The sequence below is a fragment of the Vicugna pacos genome, chromosome 10 (assembly GCF_048564905.1).
Source record: "Vicugna pacos chromosome 10, VicPac4, whole genome shotgun sequence".
In the NCBI taxonomy this organism is placed as follows: domain Eukaryota; kingdom Metazoa; phylum Chordata; class Mammalia; order Artiodactyla; family Camelidae; genus Vicugna; species Vicugna pacos.
Genome location: NC_132996.1, coordinates 54,162,625 through 54,175,520, shown reverse-complemented (window position 1 = coordinate 54,175,520; position 12,896 = coordinate 54,162,625). Strand labels below are relative to the sequence as shown.

The 12,896-nt window shown below is 36.5% G+C and overlaps 1 pseudogene; it reads right to left on the bottom strand.

Annotated features, from left to right (window-relative positions):
- Positions 1–1,990: 1,990 nt before the first annotated feature.
- LOC102528996 (dynein axonemal assembly factor 11 pseudogene) overlaps positions 1,991–12,896 on the bottom strand; it is a 146,466-nt pseudogene continuing 135,560 nt past the window's right edge.

Sequence of the window (12,896 nt, the reverse complement as noted above, 5' to 3'; positions counted from 1 at the left end):
CACACACTAGAATAATTCCTCTCTAACGAGTAGGATTGGATCGTCTTAGCATAAATTGCTAAGGAAAAACATAAGGAAGCTGATTTATGCTTAAAGTAGAATAACCGTCTTAGATACCAAGCAAGGCTCTTGCTCTGAACTTTTGAGTGAATTATTAAAGCCTCAAACAAAGGAGCTTCAGGTGTCCAGCAGAATCCAGACAAACTGGCATTTAAAATTTCCTGCCATCATTCCCCACGTAAGGATGACAACTTAAATACCAAGCACTGTTTATTCGTATTTCTTGACATTTCACGTACATTGCACACCATTCAAATGCACTGCCAAATATTTCACTTTAAGCAAACTCCCTTTTCCAAGCATATTTTATTAAAGTATACCACACATAAAAAGAACACAAAACCTCCATGTACATAGTCATAAAATATCGAAACACGGGCACTTGTGAAACCTCACAAGAAGGCAATAAATAAAACACTGCCATTACCCCAGGTACACACCTATGTTGCTGATTCTCCCTCAATCACCACCCACCTCTTTCTCCCCATAGGTTTTTAATACCATAAATTCTAATGCAGTAGATTAATCTGGCAATATTAAATAAACATTCATATAGAAGGACTCGTATATATTTATATTATATATATTTATTTATACTTATGTTTTCATTTTTCCTCATTTGTCTTTTAGAAATAGCGTTTGGCTGTACAATTCTCCTCTAATTCCCTTTCCTGTCATGCTTTTCTCTCAGATACATGCAAAGGGCAGAACTGCTAAAAACTAAGATCTGCATGTTTTCAAATAGAGTGGATGATTCCAAAAGGTTCTGCGAAGTATTGGTGGTAACTTTCTGAGTATTTTCCCTAGCCAACATTTGATACAGACAAATAATCAGCTAAAGCATATTAAGATATTTTTTTTTAACTTTTAAAAAGTGATTGAAACACAGTTGGCATATTTTGTTCGTTTCAGGTATACTACATGACGGTTTGACATTTGCATACATGGTGAAGTCATCACCACAGTAAGTCTAGTAACCATGTGTCCCCATATAAAGTTACTAAAATGTGATGGACAATGTTTCTTATGCTGTATATTACATCCCTGTGGCTCACTCATTATATAACTGGAGGTTTGTACCTTTTAATCCCCTTCACCTATTTTGCTGGGCCCCCTAACCCCTCCCTTTTGGCAACCACCCCCTTTGTTCCTTGTACCCATGAGTATGTCTCCATTTTGTTTGTTTTGTTTTGTTTATTCCATATATAAGTGACACTGTGCAGTATTTGTCCCTGCCCAGGCACCCCAGCGCCGGTGGAGACAGACTGGGGGTGGGGACAGCATCCGGCACAAAGAAGCTGGAGTGAGGACTCCGAAACCGTGCTTGCCAGCACCAGTGTCTTCGTGCTAGAATGAGTTCCCCCAAATGGCTGCTGGCAGCATCTGTGTCCCCAGCGGGAGCCCTTCTCTAGGATACTCTCCAAGATCAACAAGTGGATCCAACTCAGGGTCCTTTCGGGTTAACTGTCTCTGCACTGGGAGTCAGAGCGTGTGAGATTTTGGGTATGCCCTTCAGGAGAGGGAGGTCCTTTTTTCCTACAGCTCTCTGTCTCTCCTGTACACAAGCCCCTCTGACCTCCAAATCCTGACATTCTGGTGGTTCATCCTTCCAGTACAGGACTCCTGGGGTGGGAAGCCCATTGTGGGGTTTTGAATCCTTGCTTCTTGGGGAGAATTTCTGCAATTGTGATTATCCCCCAGTTTTTGAGTCACCTACCTGGGGTTATGGGTCTTGACCATGCCACATCTTTGCCCCTTCTACCCATCTTGTTGTGGTTATAAACTAGTTTAAGTAGTACTATGCAAAGTAGGATAGTTAAAACTATTGACAAATAACTCTGTTTATCTCATAAGTGTTATGCACATACTCTTTGCACTGAGTAAAATCAAGTCCCATGGGTCAAAATCAATGACACTGCAGCCTGCTGTTTCAAATCAGTGGCGGCGTCCAGGGGGGATGCAGGGTTAACTGCAAAGTGTTTATCTTCATAACTCTATATAATTTTGGTTCAGATCCAACACTATTGGGTGTGTGTTTTTCCTCTGGAACTACGTTAGCTGCATCAGGAAATGCATAACTGTTAGAGTCTACTACTAGTTTCTCGGTTTGCTTGCTGCTTTCGTTTCTTTGCTCCCTGCCCATGTCCTTGTCACAGACCTGGATGATTTTTCTGCCACCTGTAATTACTTTCTCTATTTGGGGCATGCAGATTACTAAATACCTGTCGTCTAAGATTTCCTAGCGGAGATGCTGTAAGGTTTGAACTTTGCAGGAAGTATAAGCTGATGTGACTTCCCCTTGATCATTACTCTCACACACATTGACTGTACATTGACATCAGTTTCCTATACCTGTAGACAGCAAGATCCAGGATGATCTGGTTATGTTTCCCATCATCTTCCAAGAGAAGTCAAGTTTGGGCTCATTTATTTTCAGGGCTTTTCCATCTGTAGTGATCAAATTCTAGATGGTTTACATTTCTTCTTTGTGGTACTTAATTTGTCCTGGTCTCTCCATCCTTTTTCCATGTCTTAGAGTTTCCAATCTGAAGTCAAGTGTTAACTTAAGAGGGCTTATACCAGAATGCTGGTCTTCTTTGCTTTCACCTCATTTCTTTTGGATGAGATGCTCTTCTCATATTTCTAGCATCCGGTAGTCTTTGGTCTCTAAAGAAGATAGGATGGTAGTGATGATAGCTGTGTTCCAATGTCCGTCAAAGCCTGGGTTTCTTTTCTTCCTGTCTTGAAGTTTCCTCTGAACCACTTTTCTGTATTTGGCACATTTGAAACAATAAACTCTTCCTTCCCATTTACTGGATAATTCTGCAATTCTTGAATTCCTCCTGATCTCCCCTTCTTTACCATCCCACACTTTGATTGTTGAAGTGTTACCACCACCAACTTCCAGGAGCAATCAAAGTCAGCACAGGGGTTACCCATGCAAAAGATCCCCTTCCAGATGGACGCTGTGCTGCAGGACTTTGCTGTTGCTCAGCTCTCCAATGAAATGTATGATCAAGCTAGATTTTTTCAGCCCTTTGATTCTTTCAAATTTTCAATCGTTTCAGCGTTGTTTGAAGCTAATTTAAAATATTTTTCCACTGAGATTGTTTTAAAGGTAGAAAATCCTGGCGCCATTTGTCAATATGGTCTCTTTCTATTTCTTGCTGATGTAAGGAGAGTTCTTCCAGGGGAAAAATTACGCAGTCACTGTGTTTGGCATTCCAGCATTCTGTCCAGTAATGTCTTCTGTTATCCCATCCAAAGCACCTTTCTGATTGGTGGGCCTGGGAAGCCTAACTGGGATCCCAAGTGCTGTCGGTAATAATGCATACTTCAATCATTAATAGATGAGTGTTCTGTTTGTGCTACATCCTTGCCAGCACTTTGTATGTCAATTTTTTTTTTAATTTCAGCAATTTTGGTGTCTGTGCCAGAATGTGTATATCATTGCAATTAGAATTTACGTTCCCTTCATGACTATTGATGTTCATCTTCTTTCCTATGTTTATTGGAAATTTGAGTGTTTTCAGTTGTGAATTGTTAGCTCAAGTCTCTAAGCCATTTCTCTATGTGTTATCTTTTCATCTTAATGATGTATAGTTCTTTACCAATTCAGGATATGAGCCCACTGTCTATTTTATGTGTGTGGCAAGTGATTTTTCCTAGTCTGTTGATTTAGATATTTTATTGTGAAAAAGCTCAAACATTTGAGAGATAATTTGTGAGAAGAATATAATGAATCTGTATTTATCATTACCTAGCTTCAAGAATTATTACCCCACAATCTATTTTCACCTTTACCTCATCCACTTTTATATACAATTGGATTATCTTAAAGTAATGATTCTAAGATATCATGGCTCCTTTTATCTGTAATATTACATTGTGTATGTACACCACAACTTCTTTATCCATTCATCTATTGATGGACATATCTTCCATGTCTTGGCTATTGTAAACAGATAAGATACAATTTAAATTAAATCTATACAAATTCAAAAGCTTGTCCACATAAAGTTAAGTTTCTTTCTCAGAATCATTTTATATGAAGAGCAAAATATAATTCTGAAATACTTGTAAATTTTTCCTTTAGTGGTTCCAAAAAATTTTGACTTATAAATGTGAGACTAAAAATAATTGTTAGAAAGAATTATTTTAGAGCATTATTTTTCATATCAAGTACATTTGTTCACATTTGAAAATATAGCCACAAAAACCATAGAGAAAATATCTTATCCTTCTATTTTTAAATGAGCAGAATTAGAAATAGAAATGGACTTTACCTGTTGCATGATTTTTACTTTTTATCCAAATGGCTAACCCATGTAGATGGAGACCGATACATGGTTCATTTCTTCCCTTTCATGTATATCTAGTATGATGCTATAAACAGTGTACTATAATGTCATAAAAATACATACTTCTAAATTATTATCTGAAGAAATACATAAAATCGTCACTAAATGTATTTAACTATTGAAAATAATCTCATTTTCTAGCTTCTAACTTGAATACTAGCCTGGGGAACCAGAAGTGCCTATGCTCAGGATAATGCAGACTCCTTTAAAGTGAATTCTTCCTTATTAAGGATTGTCTAAATCAAACTCCAGTGGGCATACACTCTTCTTGTGTGTTTTTATAACATACATGTTTCTTTGTTTCAACAAATCCAGCCCCCGTCCTGCAGATGGTAATGCCACGTTGCGTGCACAAGTTGTACTCTTGAGAACACTGTGCTTTGGATTCCAGAACCTGAGATGAAGCAGCAGCTGACAGAGTTCATCTGTTTGACTCACAGAGTGTAGTCCCAGCAGTTTCTATGTGACTTGGACAATCCGTTTTTTTTCTCTTTGTTCTTCAGAATTTTGTGTCTAGAGACTAACCAATAAATCAAATCAAGAACTAACAAACTATAGCCCAGGGGCCAAATCTGGCCCACAAAACTAAGAATCTTTTCCATATTGTTAAATTGTTCATTTTAAATGGCTGCAGAAATACTTAAATAATGTTCTTAACTTTTCCTCTTGGCCCATAAAAATGAAAAGATAACTATTGAGCCCTTTGAGAAAATGTTCGCCAACACTATTCTGGATAGTTCCTAAATAAAGTGTTTTCTTGATTGAGTCCTTGACTCAAAATGAAAATATATTTGCCTTTTTATCAGCCAAAGTAAAGCCAAAAACCAATCTAAGTGTTTCGAATAGAAGCCTTCAACTTCTATCAAGTTCCTTGATAGAAGGAACAGCAGCTTACCAGAATGTGAAGAGGCTTGGGTTAAGCTTCTGGTAGCATTTTGATGATCAGAAACCCAAAGTTACCGGCTGAGTTACGCCCCACCCAAAATCATATGCTGAAGCTCTAACCCTTCTAGAATGGGACTGTATTTAGAGAGAGGGCAAATAAACAGGTGATTAAGTTAAAATTAGTCCGTTAGAGTGGGCCCTATTATGATCTGACAGGTGCCCTTATAATAAGAGAAAATCTAGACACAGAGACAACAGGGAGGTGTGTGCACAGATGAAAAAACGTGAGAAGACACAGCAAGAAGGCAGCCAACTGCAAGCCAAGGGGAGAAGCCTCAGAAGAAACCAACGTTGCCAACACCTTGATCTTGGACTTCTAGCCTCCAGAGCTGTGAGAAAATAAATTTCTGTTGTTGAAGTCATGCTGCTTGTGTAGTTTATTATGGCAGTCCTAGCAAACTAATAAAAGAAATCCAAGAAACTGCCACTAACGACCTCTGGTCCTATGGGACCAAATTGTGTGATTTTTCAAGAGGACACGCAAATGCCTCTATCAAAACATGTCAATCACCCCATGAAGTTCATACATCTGCGTAACAACCATTTCTGCTTCTCCTCTATTTATCTTTTATTCTGCAAGCACCTCTCTTCAGTATGACCTAAATTTGAATCTGCTGCCTGCAGAGACTGGGAAAAAAGTATTTTCTGAAATTTCAAGCATCTGTGATTCTTATAAATGCAGAAAAGTAAAATTCAACAACAGGAGCAAATTAATTATTCTAGAGGGCAAAATAAGCAGAGGTGTCCCCTCCTACAGTCATCTGTACCGGTTCTGGCTGTGATTAACTCCTGAACAACATAAGAACAGTATCGGGCTTTAATCAAACATGATGTAACTGTCTCTTATACTTAGATGTGCTCACCTTTCTCTCTGCAAAAAGAAGCATAATGTCTAATTAAGAGAAAGAGGACCATACTTATCTGTTTGATGTTAATTTATTTTTAATTCACTTACAATCCCCTTTGATATACTGAAATTAAATAAATATTTTCAAATTCCATTTTCAGTTAGGCAATGTTAGCCAGCAGACCAGTGCTTCCTCATAGAACAGCTAGGAAATTTATATTTAAAAATACACAAATCATCTACTTGAGGGCAGTGGAAAGCTTCAGAGATGACTAAGTGGCTTAAGACACAGGCATTGGAAAGAGCTGAGACCTCAGTGTCTTCAAAGGGTGAGCAGACTGTGGCACCTTCTACCTCTGAGGAAATTTGCTGGTTTGGGGCTTGGATAAAATTTCTGGGAATTGGGTATAGAACCTGAAGAAAATTCCAGTAAAGGGAATGCAGGAGAGGAGCAATAGGAGAATTTCCAAGTTGATCAAGAGCCGTTTCAAATATTTGACATGTTTCCAGTTTAGAACATTTATCAAAGGTAGGTGACATTTATTGATTTAGAGTTTGGATCCACTAGGGAGAAGAATCCTACAGAATACATCGGACTGTTAGGTGAAGCCTCTGGAGTGCTAGGCTAATGCAGAGACAAACTGAGTAAACTGAGCCTTACCAGAGCTGTACCCTAACCTGACTCAGCAAAGCACCTGCTTGAATTTTCTACCACCCCGTTTTGCTAGTGGTCAGTAAGGTGAATTCTTTTTAGATGAAGTGAAATCATCTAGAGTCACACTACACTTTTAACACCTAAAACTTGGATTTCCTTAAAAATTATTAAGTATGTCTTAAGAAAAAAAATCAAAACAAAAGGGAAGTAGAAATTGCCCTCTAGATAGTCCAGAAATTGAAACTGACTGACAAGGACTTCAGACATTTAGGACTATTATGTTCCAGGAATGGAGAAAAACATGAAGAAAAGTGATGCTAATTATAGAATTTCCCAAGAGAATTAGCATCTATAAAATCAAATTAAACAGGAATTCAGGAAAAGGAAAAGTACAATATTTGAATGCAGGAACTTATCCGATGGGTTTAACAGCAGATTAAAACAGAAGAACTTATTATAGTCTGCCACTAAACCCAGTTGATAGTCAACCAACAAAAAAAAATTACTAAACCATTGACAGCTCTCAAGCTAACACACCAAATCCAGACTGTCTGATAACCCGCATTGATTAACTTGGTCCAATCCAATGTGATGTCCCTTACTTCTTTTTTTAAATTTAATTTTATGTTTTATTGAAATGTAGTCGGTTTACAATGTTAATTTCAGGTGTACAGCTAAGCAATTCAGTTATACATATACATACATATATATTTTTTTCAGATTCTTTTCTATTATATGTTATTATAAGAAATTAAATATAGTTCCCTGTGCTATACAGTAAGTCCTTGTTGTTTATCTATTTTATATATAGTAATGTGCGTCTGTTAACCCCAAACTCCTAATTTATCCCTCCCCTGCCCTTTCCCCTTTGGTAACCGTAGTTAGTTTTCTATGTGAGTCTATTTTTGGTTTCTAAATAAACTTTGTACCACTTTTTTTTAGATTCCACATATAAGTGATGTATATGATATTTGCCTTTCTCTGTTTGATGAACAAAAGAAGTGAGACAGAAAATAGTATATATTTATTTCGTGCCGGTCTCAGCCTATCAATAACCAATACTGTGGCTGGATGAGCCCTTGTGATCCTTATTGTGGTTGCAAGTTGCCCTTCAGCAAATACCATCAGGAAACTTTGAAAGAAATAGGGGTTTGTTACTTACAAGACCTGGAAATCACACAGCACACCTGGGGCCACACAGCAAGATCATGAGGAGAGAGAGAGCAGGCTTATGGGCCTGGGATTCTGCTTTCATTGGGGTTGAGGGTGGGAGCCTAGGGTTTCTTAGGTTCATTCATCATCGGAGCACTAAAAACGTAAGAACGGAGATTTAAAGCATGGGAAGAGAATAAAACAAGAAGCCCAGATGGTTCCTTGTTGGAATCAACCAAGATCTTTAAAGAAAGGAGCCTCCATGGGGACAAGTGGGCTTGCTCTTTATCAGCGGGGTGGCTGGCCCTGTGTTTATCTGCCACAGCTGTCTTTGAAGGGACTTCCTCCTTTAAATGGATGCTTCAGCAAACAAGCTGATGTCAAGCACTTGCATTACAAAAAATAAAAAAAGAAACAACAGTCAAGCTTACACTACAATATTGTATGATTTTATTTATATGAATTCAGTATAAGGCAAAACTAATCTTTGTCAATAGAAATCAGAACACTGGTCTTCTGTGTGCTGGGGATTAAGAGGGATTTATACATAAAGGGTTATTCTGAGATAATGGGTATGTTCTATTTCAGGACTGATGGGATGGTTGCATCTGGGAGTAATTACCAAAAACTTATAAGACACATACTAAAACTATAGGAGTTTACTTTATGTAAATCATCTCTCAATTAAGTTGATCTAAATAGCAAAAATTTAGATTTATGTTGTTATGGTATATTAATTACAAAAACTATTCCAGAGGGTTATTGAATTCTGTGAACTGTAATAAAACTAAAACCTCATGCAAGTATTAGCATGACCAGTATTTGGTCAATTAATTTGAAAATTGGTCAAAATATGGTGTCATTAAAAACAATGCATATATACTTTGAATACCTTGATAGTTAAAATATATAAGATCATCATTAGCCAGTTTTTGTTTTAGGGAAAGATCTTCCAGTGAATGTGGTTCTGCTGACTTTAGTTTCACTTCACTTTCTTGCAATCTTGCAATAATATAAACTGTAATGTATCAGAAGATTATTAGTTTGAATGTTTTCAAGAGGTAGTAAGACTTTAAAGACATTACAAGCTGAGGACAGAATAATTCCAGATTTTCATGATATCTCCCCTCAGTATTTTATGCTTACTTCACCTATATCTAATTAATAAGCTTTAATCTCTTTACTTTTAATCTAGTTTTCATAGAAACATAGAAATTAAGAGTCTTTATATATATATATGACTCAACATTGTGAATAGTGACTTATTAATTATCTAATTATGACAAATACAACAGACATTATTGGTTCAGAAATTAATGTCCTCTTTTTTGGAGGGAACAAAAGTACATAAATGTACTAGAATCATAGTTTCCATACATTTTGGTCTCAAGATCCATTATGGTCTTAAAATCCACTGAGGATCCCAAAGAGCCTTTGTTTTTAATGTGGTTACATCTACTAATACTACCTGTATTTGATCTTACAAGTGAGAACTTTTTAAAGTGCTGATTTCTTTATTTATTTTAAAAAGGTAATTTTCATAACCCCCATCACTGAAAATTTTCAGTGTGCATAAAATGCTGACTCAGAACAGTTCTGTGCTTATTTTCTGTGGGTTTTAGTAAAATATTTATAAACCAACCACAATATTTATACATCAAGATGGCAAATTTATATTGACTGCAAATTTAATATTTTCCATCCTGTCTGTCCCCAGTGCCATGCCTCTAACATTGATGGAAGGTGGACACCAGGCAAGTGGCAGTGAAAGAAAAAAAAGTCCATTCTTTAATGAAGAATTCAGGTACATTAGCTACTTCTTATTTTATGGTGGATCGTGTCCTCTTAATGTTCACTGTTATTTGTTGGCAAAATAAAAGCGCCTTAAGTTAAAAGTTTGTTTTGAGAGCCATTAAAAAAAATCAGTATCAATTCATAATGCATTTATTTACAAGTCCTTTTTTTGCATGTCTATTATAAATTTAATATTGTAAATGTATTCAAATTCATTTGCATGCCTATGGCTGCCTTTGATTGAACTTCTTCCCCCTCTAAAAAATAAACCCATTAATGTTTGACATAAATAACGTAATTATGAAAGATAGTTGTGTTTTCCAAAACAAAAATAATTAGTGACAAGAGAAACATTCTTTTGTTTCTTTTTCTTTTTTTGCAAATCTCAAATCTTGAAGGACTTGTTTAATAGATGACAGCTGGATTTTCATATTTGCATTTGCATACAGTCTGCTGTGATGTGCTACTTAGGCTGAGGTATGTTTTAAAACAAATACAGCCTCACATACAGACATAGATTTAGAAATGGAAATAGTGCTTGAAAAGCCTGTTAATATTGCTTGGAATATCATTGTTCATGTTATGAGAAAACACATCAAGGGACAGTTTCTTAAAGGTTAGTTTTAATGTAGAATCTGAGTCCATATCAATGAACTTTTCTTGCTGTATTACATTAGATCCGTTGGATAGACCTTTTACTCCTGGAAGGATTTGTACCACCATGAATTCACCAATTGGAAAATACTGGTTTGCTGAGTTATGGAGAACTTCCAAATCTTGATTCAATTCATTATATCAAAATTTGCATTTTTAAAAAATCTCAGATATTATCAGATACATCTTTAAGTACTAAGACGCTGTTAATCTCAAATGGCAGATATACGTCCTCCAAAATTCTAATTCTCACTTGAAATATCAAATTGTATCATTGATCACAAAAAAGACTACTGTTTTCTACTGTGTTCCTTTTTGGAGCAAAGTCCACAAATATCCTCCAATATGCATAGTTTGCCCGTCAGACTCTTCTTCAGGTAAAGATGATGTCACATGAAAAAAAAGCAGCTAATTCAGCACAACTCAAACAACCGCTGAAGCCCTTTTCCCAGAGCCAACCGTTTGCTTCGGTTTTCAACGGAAGAGCATCCCATTTTGTGACACGAAATACAAAATAAAATAAAAACAAAACGTACTGAAGTGTTGAGATTTAATAAGGTTAATATTAGTCGTTATTTCATCACTGGCCTAGTTTTCATTAGTGTGTGGTGGTGGAGAAGCCAGTGATTACTTAGTACAGCCTGAGCAATGACCAAGATTCTTTCTCTAGCACTGTTTTACCACTTTGGTTTTTGTAACATCAGTATAAATGTCAATACAGTGAAAAAAGGCCATTGATGTTGTAGTGTTACTATGAAAATGGGTTGACCTCATAGATACCCTAAAAGTATGTTAAGAATGTCTAAAGCCTTCAAGACCATGCTTCAAGAATCACTGTATTGAAGGGGAACTAACATGTAACTTGTCATGAATGTGTGATGTGCTTGGAGTTGTTTCTTTTCTAGAAGAGCTCTTACATTTCAAATGATTAATTAAAGTCTGATTAAAGGAATCTCTGCTATGCACAGGAGTAATACAGAAAAGGATATCATTTTCTTCTTAAGTGGAATTATTTCCAAATTCATTATTAATTCTCTCTAGTATTTGTGTGACATTTTGAAGGGTGAGCATTGTTAGCCCCATTTTATAGATTAAGGAACTGAGACTACTATTTGGTGGAGACAATAATACATGTTAATTCATAGGGCTAGGACTTTGTTTAAAAATCTTTTAGTCACACGTGGGAGTTGGAATTCAAGGAAAATACTGTTTTAGTTCTATTTGCACTATGAAATACAACAGTTATATTTATAAGCTCATTATCTCTTACTGATCAACACTTAGGCAGTAAAATATGCAGGAGACCTTGGTTCAAACAATTAACTGTACTTAACTGAAGGGGGTCATTGTTAGTCCTAGTCAATAAAATGGCTAATAGATAGATAACCCCTTTTTAAAGATTCAAGCTCAAATTGTCTTTAAAATGACATTTTCTCCTGAAAATCTATTAAGACAAAATAAGAAACCCTTTTAAAAGATACTTTAGTTTTTACTCTAAAACAAGGTAAACAACTCTGTTATTTGAAATATCTTTAATGCAGTTTCCTCCAATACAATGCATTACTTCATTAATCTCATTGTTTGCTATTCTAAACCAATATTCCATTATTAGGTTTGTTTGTTTGCTTTGGTCCCTGCTCTAGGTAGAAAATTAGTTTTTGAACAAATTCAATATATCCAGAAAAAATTAAACGTCCTGAATTGCCATTCTGTTATTCGAGCAGAATTTTATTTTTCTGCAGGCGAGCTTTGCACGTGTCAAATGTCTTGAAGTCATAGGGCTGAATCAGAGCCTCTTCATCTGGAAAGTGATAGTTCATAGGGATGTTAAGTGCCTCTTAATTGCTTAGAATTATGGCCTTTTGTTCTGTCCGGTGTTATATTCTGATGTACAAATATAGGATGGAAAAAGAGTAGCTTGGCTCTTAAAGAGAAGAATCTTCGCATTATGTTCATGATCCCAAACTGTTGTCCCCAGACATCAGTCAGATGGGCCAGTACAGAGCATCCTGTGCCCCAAACCAGCCAACTCTTTGTCGGAACTACTCACTTCTCAATTGTCTTGGCAGCCATCACGACGGCCCACACGCTTTGTACGTAGGGTCACCTTTAAGTGCAGTTAGAACCTTGGCATTCATGTGAACTCTAAATTGTTCTAAAATCCAGGATCTACCCACAATTTTAGTGGTACCAAATTATTCATCAATTTACTGAGAGTGGTGTATCTTCAGCTGTGTACATAACATTAGATGACTTCAAGGGGGTTTGGTTTTTTGTTTTTATTTTTGGGAGGAAGGAAGGTTGCCTCGTTTTCCTCTCTACATCTCCCAGAATGAACAGCACAACTGCCTCCTTCACTGAAGCACTGAAAGCCTCACCCTAAAGGCCGTGGGGATAAAGACTTTAGATCTCACCATGGACTCAGTCT